This window comes from Malaclemys terrapin, chromosome 10 (assembly GCF_027887155.1).
Source record: "Malaclemys terrapin pileata isolate rMalTer1 chromosome 10, rMalTer1.hap1, whole genome shotgun sequence".
Taxonomy (NCBI): Eukaryota; Metazoa; Chordata; order Testudines; family Emydidae; genus Malaclemys; species Malaclemys terrapin.
In genome coordinates, this window is record NC_071514.1 from 9394415 (window position 1) to 9405283 (window position 10869).

A 10869-nucleotide genomic window follows, 5' to 3' on the forward strand; every position below is an offset into this window, starting at 1 on the left:
GAGCAGCATACAGTCCATCCTCCAGTATCAATGGGATTGTTATATTTTATTGATATGGAAAATTAATTAGAAATTTCAGAGAACATTTAAAAGGGATTTATTTTCAGGCAAGCAAACCTCTGATAGCTAACCCTTGGCGTGCGTAAAATGAAGAATTAGTAAAAGAACCTAAATGAAGAGCAGTTAGCTGTCACGTTTGTTGCAACTGGAATGTTAAGACTTTTTCTAGGATTAACTTCATCCTTTGCTTTGGACAGAAGAGAAAAGCATTCCAACAGATATCTTTTCTGGGCTTCTCATTCCCCAACTGTAAACTGGGGCTGATCGTCATCATCAGAATAATTAATACCTAGCTCTCATATAACGTTTTTCATCAGTAGATCTCAAAGTGCCTTACAACAGAGATCAGTATCATAATCGTCATTTTACAGATGGGGGAAACTGAGGCAGAGAAGGTGACGTGATTTCCTGAAGGTCACCAAGCAGGCTAGTTGCAGAGCTGGGAGTAGAACTAAAGCTGTGCAGAGAAAGGTAATTCTGTTTAGTGGAAGATTCTGATATTCTGAAATTTGATTTTGTTCCGTTATGGAACAAACCCCCAAAATTTCAAAATTCTTCAGGAAAAAGTATGGAGTCATGGCTCAGAGCTGTCTGCCTGGTTTGTGGGCCTGAAGCTGTGGGCCCTGGAAGCCTGAGAGCTGGCAATGTCACTGTGCCTGTCTCCATGAAATATTTCAATTTCAACCCATTGGCATTTTCCAATGGAAAAACCTTCTGTCAGGGAATTTCCAACCAACTGTAAGTACCAGTCCAATGATTTTTCCACTAGGCCACATTGTTTTGCAGAGTGTGGTGAGGCCAACATCCTTTATGTTTGTAAAGTGATTTGAGATGCTCAACTGGATTCTCCACTTTGTATGTTTATTATGAAGTTAGCATTGTTGTTATTAGATTTGCTTGGGGGGAGAGGAACCAAGAAGCATGCACCTATTTGACTTTGGGCTAGAATCAAGCCTAGGCAATTTTTAACTTAGCAGATCAATTTTTTTTATGAATCCAAAAGCTTTGAAGACCAACTTTACATCATCTTGTTGCCCATCTAAGTTACCTGGTGAGGACATGGCTGAGTTAGCAGTCTCTCAAATCCTCAGTCAGCCAACAGGTTTGTGGTGGTTGGTGGTAGAGAGAGAAAAATATTGGTAGACGGGCTACCCTGGTGTCAGGAGGAGTGTGGTACATACAGCAGCAGAGCGATGCGATAAGCTTTGTAAATGGCATGGCCGTGTGGGAGGAATTGGCATGGAAGAGGTGCAGTTGTGAGGTACAGGGGAGCTGTGAATGGGTCCTGGAACAGAGAGGGAAGGGAGATTTGAAAACAAGGTTGGGAGTGGGTGTGGCTGGAGATTAGGAGAAGCCCTGAGAGTAGAGAGGGAGAGATGGTCTGATTAAGCAATAAGCTCATTGCAAAGAGTTAAATGTGCTGCCCAGATGCTCTGGAGACCTGTGTTTTAGAAACACATGGACAATCACAATTCATCATACAATGTTTTTAAATCTACAAATGTCCTGTTTGATGTTCCCATCCCCTCCCTGCTCCTTTTCTATTCCACGTGAACTTCCTCTCCCTTTCTTTTCTTCTGCGCTCCCCCTTTTACTTTTCCTCTTCCTTCCTACTCTTGCTGTCCTTTTGCCTTCTCTCCCCTCCCCCTTGCATGACCTCCTTGATCCCCCCTCTTCCATAAATTTGTTCCTGCCCTTTATTTTTTTAAATCGTTATGACTATATTTTAATTCTCATGGAACTGGGGGACCGAGTAGCACTGAGTTGAGGCAGGCATTGTTCAGCCAGTTCCTTCACAAGCTCATCCTATACAACTGTGCCCATGCACCTCACTCATGACTTGCACCCCTGCTACTCCAGTTCTGTGCCTCTTGTGACAACAGACTACCGTTCATGCAAACACAAGGTGGTTTAGCTGTGGTAGCTAAACAGCACAGAATAGCATGTGAAGGTCTTATGGTGAACCTACAAACATTGGATAATCAGGGTGCGAGCTCTGCAGGTTGGCCCCCAAGCACAGACTCCAATCATGCAGTTCAGACACCTTCACTTTTGAGTAGATGTGAAGTCTGTAGGTACTTACAGACTTCAGCCCAGCTGTTTAAAGCTATTTAGGCATTGCCGCGCTCAGTGTTACAATGCCTAACTGATTTAAGAACCCATACCTCCTTTTCAAAAGGGATTTAGGCAGTTAGAAGCCTGAATGCCATTGGCTGTCAACTAGAGAGACAAGATGGATGAGGTAAAATCTTTTATTGGGCCAATTTCTGTTGGTGAGAGAGACAAGCTTTCAAGCTTACATAGAACTCTTCTTTTCCCCCCCAGACCTGAAGAAGAGCTCTGTGTAAGTTCTAAACCTTGTCTCGCTCACCGAAGAAGTTGGTCCAATGAAAGATATTACCTCGCCCACCTTGTTTCTCTACTATCCTGGGATCAACATGGCTACAACAACACTGCACTGGCTGTAAATGTAATTTTGGCTCCTAAATGCCTCAGTCTCTTTTGAAAATGAGATTTATCTTCCTAACTCATTAAGTGTTGCAATGCTGAGTGCAGCAGCGCCAAATATCTTTAAAAATCTGGGTCTTCACCACCAATTGCTGGTCAGCTCAGTAAGACCCAGTGGAACCTCACTTATATGAACCTTATTAAAATGACCTTGGGCACATGACCCCATTTGGGTTGACAGGGGTTTCTCATCACTTAGGTTTGGTTAATTTTAGTGCATTTCAGGTGAACGATTAAAAAAAATGTATGGCTGGGCATGTGTGATATACAGAGATGAGATCCCTACTCCCTTTCACATGTCTGTCACCTGAAACTCAAGGCTGTGGAGGTGCAGAGCTGGCCAGCAGAACCACTTGTATTATAGAATCTGTCTCCTTCCCTATGGGTGTCCTTTCTGGATGGCCATTGACATCACTAAAGAGCGATCATCACCAGAGGTGATGCCAGGAATACACACTGTTTTGGACTTTGAACTCTCCCTCCCACTCTCCTAAGCTACACTGCTGCTCGGAGTCCCAAGGACAAGCAGGCTGCAGGAAGAAAGTATTTCTGGCCTCAGATACGATTGTCAGAGTTGTCTGATGATTGATGTTCACCTTCAGTGTGCATTCCCATACAGCAGAGAGTAGCGATGCATTTACCACAACAGATTTTGGGGGAAGTGGGGGGAGAAGGTTGGTTTGATTGGAACAATTTGTGCTGATCCAAAACTAAATTGAACTTCCTGGGTTTTTCTGGGTCTACAGAAATGGGCTGGAAAGCTTAAAGAAACAGGCTTTAGAGAATGGCACTGACTGGGTTAAAATGATCAACCACAACATCTATAAAAAGAAGAACAGGAGTACTTGTGGCACCTTAGAGACTAACAAGGTGCCACAAGTACTCCTGTTCTTCTTTTTGCGGATACAGGCTAACACGGCTGTTACTCTGAAACTTGTCACAACATCTATGTATCTCCTTAGAAACACCTAGAGTCTTTAGAACCACAGAGTCAATTCTCAACCAGGGGTTGGTTCAACTCGTCTTCCTTTGCACTTCCAAGGTAGCTTTCTTCGGAGATTCTCAAAGGGCTCTACAAATATTCATTCATTAACTCTTCCAACAACCTGTGAGGCAGGTTAATAACTGTTGTTATTCTCACTTTACAGATGGGAAAATTGAGGCAGGGTGAGGGCTATTTGTTCAAAAAGTGTCATCTACATTTTGGGTGCCTCGCTTTTGCGCCCTGTGGTCTGATGTTCAGCAATCACAATGCACATCACTGACAGAGCTGGAGCTAAAACCCAAGGGCCGGATCCTCAACTGATCTAAACAAACAGAGCTCACATGAAATCAATGGAGCGGTGCTAATTTCCTCCAGCTGAGGATCTGGCCTGTGGTTTCCTGCCTTACCTGCCTCTCCTGTAACCACTAGAGCACTCTCTTGTCCTGGGTAGCGTGAAAGAGCTTCTTGTTAGAATTCATCTGCATAAACAGAAGTGGAAATATTTTCTGCCAATGAGAACTCCTGCAAACTCCAAACCTGAAAGAAGTCTGTCTATGCAGCTAGGCTCTTTCAAGAGCTTCAGAGCTTTGATAATGATCTTCGGGCTGGAGGATTTTTCTTGTTAAGTAAAAAAGCAACAAGAGAGGATTTTGAAGCGCTCAATATGAAGGATAAGGACACTTGAGTCTGTTCTCCAGGACGACAGAGGGATTGTATCTTTCTTTTTAACACTAGAGGTCACTCTGTGACCAGGGATAGGAGATTGTCATTTACGGGAGTTGGGAAGGTCAGCTGCTGCTAATCCGTATAAATTGCTGAACTACATGCAAAATTTGTACCTAATTATTAACCTCTTTGATGCAGTATCGCTCTTATCAAAACTTCACAGTGCCAATTTCGTCCCAAAAAATTAGATGACGTGATTCATAAAGTATGCGACTCAAATCAAATGTTTCAGATGCAAACCCTGTAACTCTTAGCAAATCGACAGAGCTTAGTTCTAAACACTATCCCTCTTCGCAGCCCCATCTGCATCTCTCTTTGTCTCTCCTGAAAGCACCTGTCAGTTATGTTATCAGAATGGTCAGGAATTAATTGAGTTGATGCTGTTTGACGAGCCCAGGGGTAAAGAAGGATTTAACACAACCACTAGACATCTGCCTGCTAAACTCACTGACTATGGAACCTGCATGGAAAGGAGTCGGTTTCATTCTATAACCATCTCTTTTCTCTCAAACAGATCAAGCTGGAGAGGGCTGATGCTGCTGCTTTCGGCTTAGTCCATTTTGATGTTGTTGGCCTCAGAATTGGTCAGCCATCCAGCCCAACATTCACATGCGACTTTTCCCTTAATATGTTATCAAACTACTCAGATCTAGCACTTCACAAAGGATTTGTAGAGTTCTTATTTTTAAAATTCCCTGTAAATTCCATTTGGATTTACGAGCCTTTTATTGATCTCTGTGGAAGCTTTTCATTTTCTTATGGGGGGGTTGGAATATGCCCGTCACTCAGCTATAGATTTATTCTCTATGGAATCATGTCATCAGTGACTCAGTTTTGCTGGGGGGGGGCTAATATTCTGTGTGATGGGTTTTGCAGCCCTGATAGCTCTTCACCTTTCTCCTCCTGTTAAGGCAGGCACCTGCATTGAGGCTGGATGCCAGAGTAGTGCAAGCATTGCATGAAGCTAGACAGAAATAATTGGAATAACTGGGAATCGTTAGTTTTCATTCAGTTGCAGGGTCACAGGACAGCAGATTTGAACTTCCTATTGAAGTCGGCTAATCTACTGGAAATAGCCTGGTTTTCCCCTCCAGAAGCCTGGGCTCAAATGTATCATAAATTACAAGTGACATGAGTTCAGTGGTCTCAATTAAATCCCAAGCGTGCATCAAAAATACTAGCGCAGGCTTTGGAGCAGCTATGGGGCAGGGCTAGTTCTTGCATGGCCCGAGTGCACAGGGGAGCAGGGTTGAAATACATCGGCAAGCGTGGGCTTGGGGAGTTTGCACATGCCCTAGCGAGTATCAATCTTTTATTGAACGTGCCGCATGTATTCTGCTTACACTGAAAGCATTCAAGCCCGTGCAAGAGCATTATTCTGTGTAGGGAGATAACAAAAAAATCCTCTATGGTCAGTTATCTCCAGCACCTCACCGGCCTAAGATTCATTGATTTCCAACTCAGTCTCTAAAGGTGCACAATGAGGCTGATCAATTTAACAGCACTGATGTGAATAAAGCACGCCCCATAATCTGCATTATCAACGGCCCGCTTCCTGATATCCTGAGCTGACCTGGTCATGACTGCCTCCGACTCAGATAAATAAGCTGGCTGTTGCTAACATGGGATGAAAGCCTTTAAAATAGGAACCAATCAGATTCAATGCAGACCTTCCAGGGAGGGGCTAATCTTTCCAAAGCCACCCCTGAGCTAATGCATTCCTAAATGCACGATATGTTCCTAGCATTCCCCTTCATCTGGATTTAAATTAAAAGCTCTAATTAATCTCCTGATTTTTCCAGCAGCATATTTTTTTTAAAGGCCCAACAACAAGCCGTTTAGGGAGGGAACTGTTTGGAAAGCAGGTTTTTATTTAATAACCAGCGATCAATTGAATTGATTAACCATGAACACATTACTGCGGGGTTCGTTTCTGCTGCTGCTGCTAATTGCAGTTCATGTGCATAAGACTATTAAATGGCTGTTTGCAGGATCATTTTCCTGCTCTTTTCGTTTAACGGAATGGAGGACACAACCACTGTTGCTAGTGATGTTTGGGTAGGGCTCCGCTGATGCACCATGTTCCCTCAGGAGGCTTCCACAATAACTCTATCAATTGTGGCTGTTTTCTCCGCAGACATTTCTGCAAACCTTGCAGCTGTTTTTTTTTTTTTTACTAATTCACTTGGTAATGAGATCTTATTGTGGCTGGCTCCATGCTTTACATAAACTGTAAGCATTTGGAGCTGCCACAAACGGCATTTTAGGGCCAGCTGCGTTGGTGTGCACAGCTTTACAAAGACAGAGGTGCTCTCCAATAGAAGCAAGAAGGTTCAGATAGATTAGCTCCCACTGAAGGACTTTTGTGGGGCTGAATTAAGAATGTTTCCATATAGGGCAGTGTTTCTCAAACTGGGGTTGCCGCTTGTGTAGGGAAAGCCCCAGTCGGGCCAGGCCGGTTTGTTTACCTGCCCTGTCCACAGGTCCGGCCGATCACGGCTCCCACTGGCCATGGTTCGCTGCTGCAGGCCAATGGGAGCTGCTGGAAGTGGCGACCAGTACGTCCCTCGGCTTGCACCGCTTCCAGCAGCTCCCATTGGCCTGGAGCAGCGAACCGCGGCTAGTGGGAGCCGCAATAGGCCAGACCTGCGGACGGGGCAGGTAAACAAACCGGCCCAGCCCGCCAGGGGCTTTCCCTACACAAGCGGCGACCCCAGTTTGAGAAACACTGATATAGGAGAAGAGCTCCTTCGCTCAAAGTTGCTGCTGAAACCAAAGTAGCATTAATAGGCGTTAAATCTAAACACCCCCTGGGAGCATCCTCCACCCTTTGACTTCAAATGGGAGTTGAGGACATTAAGAAAAATATGTCACCTTGCTTGATATATCGTAGATTTTAAGGTCAGAAAGGACACTTGTGATTATCTAGCCTGACCTCGTGAGTTCTGATCTTTAAGGTCTGGCGGGTGCTGCTTCACCCTTACTCCTCGAGTAGTCCCACTGATTTCATTGTAAGTGCTCCCTAAACGACTGCACACTTGGGTCCTATGAATCCCGTTTCCATGTCTGCTTAAACACCATGGAGACTATTGTCCCTTCCATAGACAGGGGAGCGATGCAGGTAATTTTCAGGCATGCTAACAGCATTCCAGTGAGGGAGTGTGATTCCGTGACTAAAGGGGGAGCCAGGTCTCCTACATTCTGTTCTCTGCACTGACACTCACGTGCTGTGTGACCTTGGGCTTAATGTCTCTGACTCAGTTACCCCTGTGCAATATTGGGTGTAACAAGAGGTATTGCAATGCTGCTTGTGTAGTGTATCCAGATCAGTGTGAGATCCCTGGAGGAAATTGATTATGTGGGGACAAAATATCCTTAATAATGACTGCAGGCATCAGTGAGAGAATAGATTTGCCTTGTGCTCTGAGACAAGTTCCTAATGAACATTCGGTGAGATGGCAACACTTTTACACTGCAATGTTTGTGGAAACATGTCAGGGACGAAGACAATCACTGTGATACTGAGGAATAAGTGCCAGTTGCCAGCCACACTCCACAGGGGCCGGGAACCATCATGGTTTAATAATACGAAGCATTTTTATTTTCTGATCAGATGGTTTGAAAACTTGTTTCTCCCTTGTTGGCAGGAGAGTGAAAGTGACAGAATGGGGCTGACATAATGGGGCAAATATGACTCTCATGGCCCTATCCTGCTTTCCTTTCACACTCAAGTTTACCACTGAAATCAAAGCAGAATTTAATGGGCTTGATCCCATGAGGTGCTGAGCATCTGTTGGGAGCATCCTCCATCTCTTTGATTTCAATGGAAATTGAGGGAGCTAAGCAGTTTAAGGATTTCCCCTATGACTCTGTCACATTCTGGCTAATGGTAGCCTTAGGGTACATCCAGACTACCCGCCATATCGTTAAGACGCGATATATCGATCCCCGAACGCGCTCCCCGTTGACTCCGGAACTCCACCGGAGTGAGTGGCGGTAGCGGAGTCGACGGGGGAGCCGCGGCCGTCGATCCCGTGCCGTGAGGACCCAAGGTAAATCGATCTAAGATACGTCGACTTCAGCTACACTATTCACGTAGCTGAAGTTGCGTATCTTAGATCGATCCCCCACCCCTAGTGTAGACCAGCCCTTTAACACACCTCCCTGTTGCAAATTATTCCCATTCCTGCCAGAAATAATCTTTCAGGATGGAGATGCATAGTTGCTATTGCTGGCATATAGGGTGTCTGAGCACAACCAGGAAAACAATGCCCCTGTCCCTGGACCCCAGCCAGGAACTCTTCCAGGGCTCCTCTCTTGGAGGGGCTGCAGAAAAGCCTCTTTGTAGGTGAGTTGTGGGGGGTGGGGGTGAGAGACAGAATTGGGGTGGAATACTTCTACCTTAGGTTTCACTAGTCCCCCAGGTTTTCTGCTGAGCACATAACTCCCTGGGCAAGCAGAATCTGACTCAGTGTCAGAGTTAATGTCTGTTTACTGCAGATCACGTAGCCCCAGCATGGCTTTCTGTTGTGTGCTCGGCATGCATTGCACATGTGGCACATCCATTGGCTTCCAGAGGGAGTTCAACATATCCCTTGAAAACTACAGAAGGGTATTTTGGCCCATATGAAGTGAAACTTGTTGCTACTACTGTGCAGAGAGAGTTACCTAGGAGACCCCATAAGCTGCAAGACCCAGATCTTTGGAACGCTATTGCTGCTTATAGCTACTAAAGATGTTCAGTCACAAGGATACAGAAAATATACTGGATAGAACTGATGTCAATGCAATGTTTTTGCATTGGGTTCAGTTAATGTGAATCCTTTGTAGTCAACGTTATAAAGAACTGGATACTTCTACTGGGCTTAATAATATGTGTGGCTGGCTCTTTGCAGTTATTTCCTTCATGTGAAACCTACTGTTGCTTTTGTTTCAGTGGAGATAAGCTGGAAAATTTTCTGCCTTTTACAAGGGAGACATTTCAGCATTTGTGACTTTAGGGGTGTGTAAATACACAGATCCACTGTCTTAGGGGAGTGGGGAGGATGTAATGGCTGTAGATAGTCTAAGTCTGGTCTACATCAGTTCTGCTGCTGTTATCACCACAGTCCATGGGCAGAAGCGCTGGTATCTGAGGTGCTGCATATGTTCTCCAGAACCTGCAGGAAGATTCTATTCCCCTGAACTCTAATGAACCCCTAGGGCAAAGTCCATTTATTTAGGGATTGTGCAGGGTGAAAGGTTTTGACCCTCAGTCTGCAAAATTTACAAAAGTTACATGTGTTTATTCCCCCTCCTGTGACATCAATTGTTTGTTTAATTAAATTCACCCCCGGTTTAACCTCATTCGCCCTGTGTTTTTAAACTTAATTTTTTTCCTACATCTAGGTCAGTGTTTCCCAAACTTGGGATGCCGCTTGTGTAGGGAAAGCCCCTGGCGGGCCGGGCCGGTTTGTTTACCTGCCGCGTCCGCAGGTCCGGCTGATTGCGGCTCCCACTGGCTGCGGTTCGCCGCTCCAGGCCAATGGTAGCTGCGGGAAGCGGCGGCCAGTACGGCCCTCGGCCCGCGCCATTCCAGCGGTTTTCATTGGCCTGGAGCGGTGAACCGCGGCCAGTGGGAGCCACGATCGGCCGGACCTGCGGATGCGGCAGGTAAACAAACCAGCCCAGCCTGCCAGGGGCTTTCCCTACACAGGTGGCCTCCCAAGTTTGGGAAACACTGATCTAGGTCATCAGTTCAAATTCCACCAGGCTGGTAATGAATGAAAGTTGCTAGAATCTGATGGCCTACATGAAATGTGTTTAGCATGTCTCCGATCAGTTTCCAGTGGACTTTACCAAAAACATGGCCATACATAGCCCCGATTGGCACTAAAACTGCTTGGAGAAATTTCAACAGAATCATATTTTACTGGAATATGCATTTTTGTCTAAATGGAAATGCTAATGAAATAGGGTAGATTTTCATAGAATCATAGAAGATTAGGGTTGGAAGAGACCTCAGGAGATCATCTAGTCCAACCCCCTGCTCAAAGCAGGACCAACTCTAACTAAATCATCCAAGCCAGGGCTTTGTCAAGGAGGGCCTTAAAAACCTCTAAGGATGGAGATTCCACCATCTCCTTAGGCAGGGGTGAAAGTAAGCTGGTACAGCATACCGGTAGAAAGTGGCCGCCAGTACCAGCCCATACAGCTGACTGGTCCCTACTGGTAGGGCCGCCGATGTGCGGGATGGCGCAAAAGGGGCAGCGATGCTAAAGCACTGCCGCGGCAAAGGACCCTGCTTAAAGTGCTTTAATGTTGTTGCACCTTTTGCGCCCCCCGGCCAACAACGGGGGGGTCGAGGGGGGAGGGAAGGAGCAGGTACTCTGGGGCCAGCAATTTAAAAGGGCCCAGGGCTCCAGCTGACGCTGACGCTACCGTGGCAGCGGCTGGAGCCCCAGGCCATTTAAATCGCCCCTGGAGCCCCGGGGGGTGCGGGCCGGGCAGCGCGCGGATGGGCTGGCTGGGGGATGCTCACCCGCAGCCCTGCCCCTTCCTCCAGAGGACCCCCCCCATTTGGGGGGCTGGAGCCGGCCCCCGTACCGGTA